This window comes from Sinocyclocheilus anshuiensis, unplaced genomic scaffold (assembly GCF_001515605.1).
Source record: "Sinocyclocheilus anshuiensis isolate Anshui unplaced genomic scaffold, SAMN03320099.WGS_v1.1 scaffold700, whole genome shotgun sequence".
Taxonomy (NCBI): Eukaryota; Metazoa; Chordata; class Actinopteri; order Cypriniformes; family Cyprinidae; genus Sinocyclocheilus; species Sinocyclocheilus anshuiensis.
The window spans coordinates 367,985-378,691 of NW_015555756.1; the positions used below are offsets into that span (position 1 = coordinate 367,985).

Sequence of the window (10,707 nt, forward strand, 5' to 3'; positions counted from 1 at the left end):
AAAAAACTTGCCCCTTTTAGACTTGCACTCTATTTATTTACTAACTGCTTGTTTTCTTTAAAAAAAAAAACTAACACTTGCTTCTCTTCTTTTTTTGCATTCTGTCTATTTGTTTTCTTTTTATTTATTATACAATTATAATTCTGACTTCTGACTTCTGATTAACAAAATCAAAAAAGGCCTCTAACACTAGCTTGCTCTATTATTTTTCTATTCTATCTGTTTTCTTTTTATTTATTATATGATTTAAAATAAACCATGCTACGTGTACTGCATTCAGCTAACTGAGACTTGTTATAGCACTTGCATATCATTGCTCTTTTGTTGATTTTGATTGCTTTCATTGTCTTCATTTGTAAGTCGCTTTGGATAAAAGCGTCTGCTAAATGTAAATGAATGCTAAGAACTTAAATTGTTATGCAAATTCTATAATTTGTATCAAAATTTCTTAAATGAGAAAAGTGCAAAATACATTTTTTCACTAGAGGTCCCAGACTCTGTGGACTCTTTTGTATATATCTATAACTCTATAATGTTTATAGACCTGTGTATTTTGTATTCAATGGTGGTCATTCAGGCAGAGCCTTATAAACAGTGGCGCTCCACGGAAGAGATCCAGACCTTCAGCATCCACCCATGAACCCAGCTCAATGAGCCCACACAGAAGTGCCCACCAGGCTCCACAGGGCTCTCCTGAGACGAGATGTCCTCTTTGTGGAGGTAATGTGATTGTGTAGATCTACAGCCCACTGTAGCTCATAATTTACTGCTCACAAGCTCTTCTTCTATTCCTTTTGCTTTTTGTCCACATAGAATCCTTCAGTCCTGATTATCTGCCTTTCCATGCTTCCGCCTGCCTGGATTCTGATTCAGCGGAGCTCATGGGAGTCAGGGAAACAGACGTCATGAGCTCACTGTACTCTTCTGCTTTTGGCTCTGGCGCAGATGAGCATATGGTTTCATGTCCCCTTTGCTCCTTCCGATTCCCCCCAGACCGTATCCGGCAGCACGCCAGCACCTGTGGCGACACGGTAGAGCCAGGTACTGTGTGGCTGAACTGAGAGAAGAGCACTGTGGTCTCGGAAACCTTCTCAGAATAGCAACATACAAATAGAAATCAGGTATTCTCTTGGTTTCCAAGGCCTTGGGCAAAACGGCGTTCAGTAAACATTGTGTATCCTACTGGCTTATGAATTTTGGAGAATACAGATGCCTCCCTAAAAAGACTGTGTTTTTTTATTGTTTTTAGAGGGAATTTATAACATTGGTCATTATGAAATGTTTGACTGGCAAACATGTTTTGGCTGTAAATATGTTTGTCGTCTTATCTGCTTTTCACTCTCTTTGTGATATCAATTAGAATGTTAAATTAAACCATTGTTTGTAATTGCTTACAACATCTTGTCATAAATATAAAATATATTATTTAGAAAGTTCAGATTTGTCATTTTACTCACTTTTTCAACAATAAAAATAAATACATCTTTTTGGTTTAAAAGTGATTACATATACAATACTGTTTAAATGTTAAGTCTCTTATGATCATCATAGCTGCATTTATTTGATCAAAAATACAGTAAAAACAGTAATACTTTGAAATATTATTAAAATTTAAACTGAATATGTTATAAAATGTAGTTTATTCCTGTGATAGCAAAGCTGAATTTTCATCTGCAATTTCTTCAGTTTTGAATCCTTCAGAAATCATTCTAATATGCTGATTTGGTGCTCAAAAATATTATTATTATCAATGTTGAAAATGGATGAGCTGCTTATTATTATTGTGGAAACTGGTAAAATTTTTCAGAATTCTTTGATGAATAGAAAGTTAAAATGAACCGCTTTTATTTGAAATCGAAATATTTAGTAACATTTTACATTTTTTTGATCAATTTAATGTGTCTTTCTGAATGAAAGTATTAATTTCTTTATAATATTTACTAGGGCTGGGTTTTGACACAAATTTCACGATTCGATTCTCATTCACAAGCGTGCGATTCGATTCGATTACTGATTCGATTCAATATCGATTATTTTGGATATATATCAGGTACGGTACATGCCAAATTTTCTCAAGGAAAAAAAATCAACTAATGCTGTAAAATACATAAGAGTCAGTTGGTACTACATTACTATAAGGTTAAAATTGACTTAAGTTTTTTAAATACTAAAGTTACAATTACATAATAATATTTCTACTTCAATGAATTTGTTTGAAATATAAACATAATGGTGCCTGTCATAAAAACTTGATGGATTTATTCAAACATAAATTAAACATTAAAGAACAGTAGAATGTATAATGAATATGTTATATGGTGCATATATTTAGCAAAATGCCCCTCTTTACAGAAAACTGTTTTTTCTATCTGACTAATGAGTTTATGTTCACCAAATATGTTTTTCTGAGGTAAATGACGTTACGTGACATTGTTATATTGACGTCTTTGCTGGCTGGAACAGATTGAGCGATTACATGAGACAGGATACGGCTTGTAAAGTTATACTCTTTCTTTTAATTTACCTTCGGATGTTTAGACATATTTATTTTGTGCTGAAACTGGTATTAATGTGGAGGAGATTATCAGTTCACGCGCGCCTCGCGCTGCTGCGTTTGTAGAACTGCGCTACAGCGATCTGTCACTCCACATTAAACCGCGTCAAAACGGCATTTATTGTTTGAATACTGCAATACAATGAAAATAATTTGAAATCTGAGACTTTGTTTCATATTAAAAGTACCAAAGCACAATGCTTATTGCGATTTATTGGATGGGAGGTGCGCTTCAACGTTCAGTCCATTAACTGAAAACAGGCTAGACTAATCGATTCTTGGGATTTAAGAATCGATATCGTTCCGTAAAAATGAGAATCGATTAATATCGAGATCTCGATATTTTTTACCCAGCCCTAATATTTCCTGATCACAAGCTTTTTAACTAGTGCATGAGTCAGGAAAAAAACAATAAATATTTTCCTTTTTAAATAAAAAATAAATATGTTTTTATCATTTATTTTAATAATTTATGTTATTAATTTTCAATTATAGCCTGAAACGCACACACACTGACCCTATGTCATGGGGCCAGCCTTATTGTTGAGGCCTGATGTTACCAGAGATGTTGAAAGGAGGAAGTTCACTGATGGGGGAGTGGAAATTCAGAAGTCCTTAGCTCTAATGGGATGCAACAAAATAAAATTACGGTAGCGTTTTTAATTGGTCGTATCCTTTGGGGAATTGTAGCTGTTATTTGGTTCAGAATGAAATCATTCACCCGTGTTTTGACTCCTCAGTGGTGGCAAACCAGTGGACTCACTTAACTAGTGTCTTAATCACTCTCCTCAGATCAGGATTGGAGCCTCATAAAACAGCGTTACTTTTGAGTTTTTTAGAGGCTTTTGGAGCTGCTTTGTTTGCTTTTTGGACATCCAGTGAACATGTAGGACATCCATTGATAATAATACTGACTGTAATATTTATATCCTAAGGATATAAATATATTATCCTTAGTGTGTCCGATGATGGAAAACCTCACGGTAAGAAATATGCATTGTTCCTTTTGAAAAATTATTTTGTGAATTTATTTTGTAAGCATGTATCAAGTCTTTGGAATTGTGTCTATTATGTGGCTATTTTTCAGACCTGATATTTAAGGCTCTACAAAATTAGCAGTGTATTTTTCTAATTTATGACATTTTTTCCATTCTGTTGTCACAAATTTTATCAGCATAATATATTGGGTAAAAAGTTTAAAATTTAGGCAGTGTATTTCATTAGTGACATAAAATGACAAAACAAAACCTTTCTACATATATATATATATCTCAAGTAAAATGTATCTTGTGTTAAGGATGTAACAATATAAATGTAAAATAGAAAAAGATAAATAAATATATATATATATATATATATATATATATATATATAGTTTAATTAATTATATAGCACATTTAATAATGACAGAGCCAAACCAAAGTGCTGCACAGAGAAATAGAATTAAACTAATAACAATAAAATAAATAAAAGGAAACAAGTGATACACAATATATATATATATATATATTCAACATATTTCTTGTAATTCTGGTTAAATGTCAAATCTTATTTGCATAAAGTAGTGGCAATATTAAAATAATTAAATTCCAAAAGTTTCAAAAACTTAAAATTTTTCACAGTTTACATTTTTTATTACCAGTGAATGTACTTGTTTAGATCAAATTAAACCTGATAAAATATCTCACATAACTAGAAAAATATACGTTTATTAAAATAAAAATAAAAATTACTTTTGAGATTTTATTCCTGCAATTTCCATGACTTTTTCAATATAGAAATCAAAAATTCCTTCCTATATTTTAAGATCATGAGAATATCCTGTTTCTTACATTAAAATGGCAGTTGTTAAAGCAACCAGTTAAAGAAATATGCTAAGCATTAACCGATTTGTCTTATTGCAAAAGTTTGTTTTGTCTCTCTCTTTTAAAATGATTTTAATGCATCTTGTGGCCCTCTTGGAGGTGTGTTGAGGCCCCCTAGTTCCCTACTTGATGTTGAATCCCAAATTTTCAATATGGACTCTTCAACATTTGGACCACACTTCTTGATATTTTATTTTAAATTAATGTATATATAATGTGTGGCATTGCATAGTGCTTTAGTTTTTGGAAAATCAGACAGTGTTTGAAGCAGTGAAATGGTACAAGAAACAATCTGTGAGATGATATATAAGAGTTTATTCAAACAGATGCCTAGACATCAGTCTTGTATTCCTGTGTTACAGATATTTTGGTGTTGCTGTGTATTAAAATGATTTTTATTTCCCCTATGAATAGCCAGAACAATGGCGCGAGATTGTGAACAAGAAGTTTCGCTTCCCTGCGGAGCTCCTCGAGGCCATCCATGGGGCCATCCAACATGGTCTCTTCGCTGCTGAAGACGGGTGACAGCATCATGTGCCAGCTGGATGACTCTGAGGACAGGCTATGGAGAGAAGCGCTGAACTTGTCCATCCGACTGGGCAACGAGGACACCATGGACACCCTTCTCCAAGGGGTCAAGTTTGACTTCCGGCAGATTCACGAAGCTCTTCTGGTGGCTGTGGACACCAACCAGCTTCGAGTGGTCAAACGCCTCCTTGATCTCGAGAAGGGAAACAAGATGGATGTGCACTCTTTCTCAATGGCCATTTTTGACCACTCCATTGATGATTCCTAGTTTGCGCCTGGAGTGACGCCACTGACACTGGCCTGTCAGAAGGATCTGTATGACATTGTGACAATGCTCAGTCAGAAAGGTCACGAAATTCATTGGCCGCATAAAATCTCATGCACCTGTCTGGAGTGCAGGAATGGACAGCAATATGATTTGCTCAAGTTCTCATTGTCTCGTATCAACACCTACCGAGGAATTGCCAGCCGCGCTTACCTGTCCATCACCGTAGAAGATGCCGTGCTCAGTGCCTTTCGACTCAGCCGGGATCTCCGCAAGCTGTCTAAAAAGGAACCTGAATTTAAGGTTGAGTAAAGCTTCACTTCTTATTACTATTTGCAAATCAAAGTCATGCAGTCCAAAAAACATTACTAAAATGTTAGAATCTCTGGCATATTTTTCTCAGTCTTTTATTTTTCACTGTCTCCTTTGCTTCATTCAGCCTCAGTATCTTGCCCTGGAGCAGTTGTGCCAGGAGTTTGCCGTGGAGCTGCTTGGAATGTGCCGGAACCAAAGTGAGGTCACCACCATCCTGAACAGCCTTGGGGATCAGGATGAGGACAGCGAGGACGAGCTGGACCAGCAGGCGTTCGAGGAGGGCATTCCAAACCTGGCTCGTTTAAGGCTTGCCGTCAACTATAATCAAAAACAAGTAGGACCCCAAGCTTTTTAAAGCAATAAAATTTATTGCTTTAGCTAACCATTGTTTGTACTTCAGTTTGTAGCCCAACCAATCTGCCAGCAAGGGCTCTCCTCCATCTGGTGTGGGAACCTTTCAGGCTGGAGGGGCAGCAGAACAGCCTGGAAGCTCCTGGTGTCTTTTGGGATCTTCCTGACCATGCCTATCCTTTGCCTCATCTACTGGATCGCACCAAAGTCAAAGGTTTTTGCCTTCTACAAAAGCTTTTACACTGTAAAATTATTTCTGCTGCTTGGTTAATTTACTTAAGGAATAGTTCACCCAGAAATGCAGAAGATTTACTCACTATCAGGCCATCCTAGATGTAGTTGAGTTTGTTTCTTCATCAGAACAGATTTGGAGAAATTTAGCATTACATCACTAGCTCACCAAAGGGTCCTCTGAATTGAATGGGTGCTGACAGAATGAGAGTCCAAACAGCTGATAAAAACATCACAATAATCCACAAGTAATCCACATGACTCCTTCAATTAATATCTTGTGAAGCAAAAAGCTGCATGTTTGTAAAATACAAATCCATCATGAAGTTTTTTTTTTACCTTATAAAATATGAGTCCTCTATCCATAATATTGCTTTCTCCAGTGAAAAGCCTATCTTGTCTGAATCAGGAGAGAAATATGCACAGATTAAGCAGCATTTACAGTATAAGTGAACACAGTCCAAAACATTTCTAAACAAATATGTGGATTTTGATGAGAGAGGGCAACAGGGGATGGACTTTTTCACTAGAAGCATTATTATGGATTATGGGTTCACATTTTGACCAGAATTGACAGTTTAAAGTTAAAATGGCTTCATGATGGTTATGGATTAGGTTGTGGGTGGCTATAATAATTAAATTTAGAATGCATGTATGTTGCTCCATAAGGTTAGAGCAATAGCTTTAATAACAGCGACAGTGCAGTTACAAGAAACTTCATGCTTGTTCATTACAAACGATTGCTATGTTAACTACAGAAGCTTTTTAATCACAAAAACAATGAAGAGTTCCATACTATTCACTTTTAATACGTAATTGTGTAAAGTATTGATGAAGGTTGGGTAGACTTTACCTAATTTCTTTGTGTGCTGTACTGTAGCTGTCTAATGTAGGCAGTCTTTGCTTAACACATTGAAAGAAATCTATCCAAACAAATTGAGTGCAAATTTCAGTTTCCTCAAATTTGGTTTCAATTCTAGTCAGTTCTATAGGTTTGTTTTTACAGACTTTCTTCTATCCACTCATTCTCCAAAACGCTTTAGGTGGCTAGGATGCTGGAATCTTTTCCAGGGAAACACCCTGGACAGATGGTCCACCACAGGACTATTCTAGCAGACATTTTTTCTAAGAAGTGAACCATCTGTTTTTTTTCTAGTTGGGGAAGACTCGGAGGATCCCAGTGATTAAATTCCTTCTCCATTCGGCTTCATATATGTGGTTCCTCATCACGCTTCTGGGGGAATCCATTGCCATGGAGGTGTATCGAGACAGCTTTGCCTCTCACGAGCAGACCATCCTGCACAACTCCTTCCACATGGTCTGGGTGGTTGGTAGGTCTCAGGAACCACATTTCATGGAAAATTGTTAGAGAATCAGTTCTGCTGCAAGATCTTCAACTTCAGGCCTGCATTTTTGAACATTACACATGAAACAGTTCAGTAATTCAGTGGTTCTGAATCTTGTCAAACAGGTTTTTTCTGATTCGGGTGTTAAGGAAATTTGGATCGAGGGTTTGAGGAGTTACAGGTGCATCTCAATAAATTAGAATGTCGTGGAAAAGTTTATTAATTTCAGTAATTCAACTCAAATTGTGAAACTCGTGTATTAAATAAATTCAATGCACACAGACTGAAGTAGTTTAAGTCTTTGGTTCTTTTAATTGTGATGATTTTGGCTCACATTTAACAAAAACCCACCAATTCACTATCTCAACAAATTAGAATACTTCATAAGACCAATAAAAAAAACATTTTTAGTGAATTGTTGGCCTTCTGGAAAGTATGTTAATTTACTGTACACGTACTCAATACTTGGTAGGGGCTCCTTTTGTTGGCATGTCACCATATTCTAATTTGTTGAGATAGTGAATTGTTGATATTGTTGTTTGTTAAATGTGAGCCAAAATCATCACAATTAAAAGAACCAAAGACTTAAACTACTTCAGTCTGTGTGCATTGAATTTATTTAATACACGAGTTTCACAATTTGAGTTGAATTACTGAAATAAATGAACTTTTCCACGACATTCCAATTTATTGAGATGCACCTGTATTTCCTAGACTGGTCGAACTGTCTGGATGTGATGGTTCTTAGCATGTACCTGGCTTCCTTCGCCCTGAGAGTGGTCATCATGCTGAAGGTCCACTTCCTCTGCCAGTTACCTGACAAACAGGAGGAGTGTGTCTACTTCACCGAGACTTGTGAGAAAAAATACTTCACTAACTGTCACAATTTAGCCTACAACATGGCAGCTCATTGGCTTACTACAGTAATGTATTTCTGGCTGTACTGTACAGTGCGTGATGAGTGGCATCAGGAGGATCCCCAGTTCATTGCTGAGGTGCTGTTTGCGGTGACCAGCATGCTGAGTTTCACTCGCCTGGCTTACATCCTACCAGCACATGATTCTCTTGGTACCCTGCAGATCTCCATCGGAAAGATGATTGACGACATGATGAGGTATTTAGCTGTGTCCTGTTGATTAAGGAACATATGAAGGAACATTTGAGGAACACTCAAGATGCTTCTTTTTCCCTCCAGATTTATGTTAATTTTGGTGAGGCATTGGAACCGCCTTCCTGTGTGGCGTCAACAATATCTATGTCCCATATATGATTTCCCCTAATCTTGGAAGGTATTTTATGTTTTATCCATTTGGTAAAAGCTGCAGAAATGTTATCAATGTCATTTTGATCCCAGTGTGTTCTTTTCTTTATATTTTAGAGGAATTTTTAGACAGACAAAAATGAAAATTCTGTCATTAATTACTCACCCTCATGTTGTTCCAAACCCTTAAGACCTCCGTTCATCTTCGGAACACAAATTAAGATATTGAGCACAAAAAGTATTCTCGTAGCTTTGTAAAATTATGGTTGAACCCGATGTCACATGGATTATTTTAGTTTCTGGACCTTGAACATGTTAGGATTCTTGCTGTCTATGGGAGGGTCAGAGAGCTCTCAGATTCCATCAAAAATATCTTAATTTGTGTTCCGAAGATGAACTGAGTTCTTATGGGTTTGTAACGACATGAGGGTGAATAGTTAATGACAGAATTTTCATTTTTGGGTGAACTATCCCTTTAAAGACCCCATAAAATCTGATTGGATTAGTTTAGTCTGATATATGTTCAAATTTACTTTTAGCAGACATTTTAAATGTCAATAATATTATTGACTTTTTCTTTCAATAATACATCTTGTCCCTAGGACCATACACTTTTTTCATCTTAAGTTAATGCTTATTAATGTAGTACTATATATGTTAAGGGTTATATATAATGTATTTTGTCTTTTATTCGAAAGGTCCATATCTATTCCAGTTTTTCGTGATTCACTGGATAAGCACTATTAAGCTTGGCGTAACTACAAAAATATTATAAAAATGCCCATGGAGTTGTAAAATTTCATTCATTTACATGACATTTCCAGGTCTAGAAGTGATACTTTAAACACCACTTTTTTCAAGACTGGGGGGTAGTCCTATTTTAAACAAATAATAAGTCATCTTGAGGCCCCCTTGGAAGTTTGCTGAGCCCTTCTAGATTGGGCTCCGGTTCCCTTTATACGGCAGAGTATATAACTATATTCATACTGTAGTTTATACATGCAGTGAAAAATACTGACTCCAGGCGTTGGGAACAGGATCACAGAGCTGAGCAAAGTGATTGGCCAGCTACACACTGAAATGAAACACATTCAAACGAACCTGTTTGACCACTCAGACAACCCTAAAGGAGACCCGTCAGGCGGATCTTCTTTCCGGGGGAAGTACATCCTTAGAGCCAAAAACAACTTCAAGGGGCTTCAACAGTAATGAGAGAAAGACTGTTCCATTACATGAGCCTATACTCCATGAAGAACCAGCAGAGGAGACCGTAGAAGAGGAAGATAAAGAGACTGCAGACGTGCAGGAGTCACCGACTGCTGATGCAGAGCCAGACAGGAAGTCAAACGAAGAGCAAAACAGTGAGGGAGAAACAGATAACGCTGTGGAAGACATGAATGAGACAGAGGGAGACGTGCAGACAGGAAATGATGATGTAATTGAGATGAGCATGGAGGGAGAGGAGGAGGAGAATCCAGATACAGAGAATACAAGTGAGACAGTCATGGATATAGTCTAATACAGATGCTGGAAGTGAAGCTAGTGGGAAAACAGAAGATGAGATGATAGCAGAGGAAGCCAATGATAATGTGGAGGAAGTAAATACAGATGAGCCGATCTAAATGAAGCAGAGACGGAGGAAAACGGAGAGGTTGAGGAAAGTGATGGATCGACAGATTATATAAATGAGGACGTCAATGAAAATGCAGGTGAGGGAATCAAGATTGACCTGAATCGGACAAGCCTAGTGAGTGTATTAGCAAAGAGGAAGAATTTCACTTTCATTGGAAACCAAGCATCATCTCAAACTGGCAGCGACGACTCTCAAGACACCGGTTTTGGTTCTCAAGAATGTGACCTCTCAACTAGCAGTCCTTAAAGATTGGAATCGGTTCTTTTGAAATTTCTAGCTTATGAAAACCATGAACCGAGCTGAGAGATTTTAGTGTTTTAAGGTAATAAAATGCTTTGTTACAGTGGCCTCTGAAAGT

At 36.7% G+C, this 10,707-nt stretch overlaps 2 pseudogenes; both read left to right on the forward strand.

Moving 5' to 3' along the window:
• The window catches only part of LOC107673844 (DNA repair protein XRCC1-like), an 8,755-nt pseudogene extending 7,552 nt beyond the window's left edge, over nt 1-1,203 (forward strand).
• On the forward strand, nt 1,079-10,707 carry LOC107673799 (short transient receptor potential channel 2-like; annotated as a pseudogene).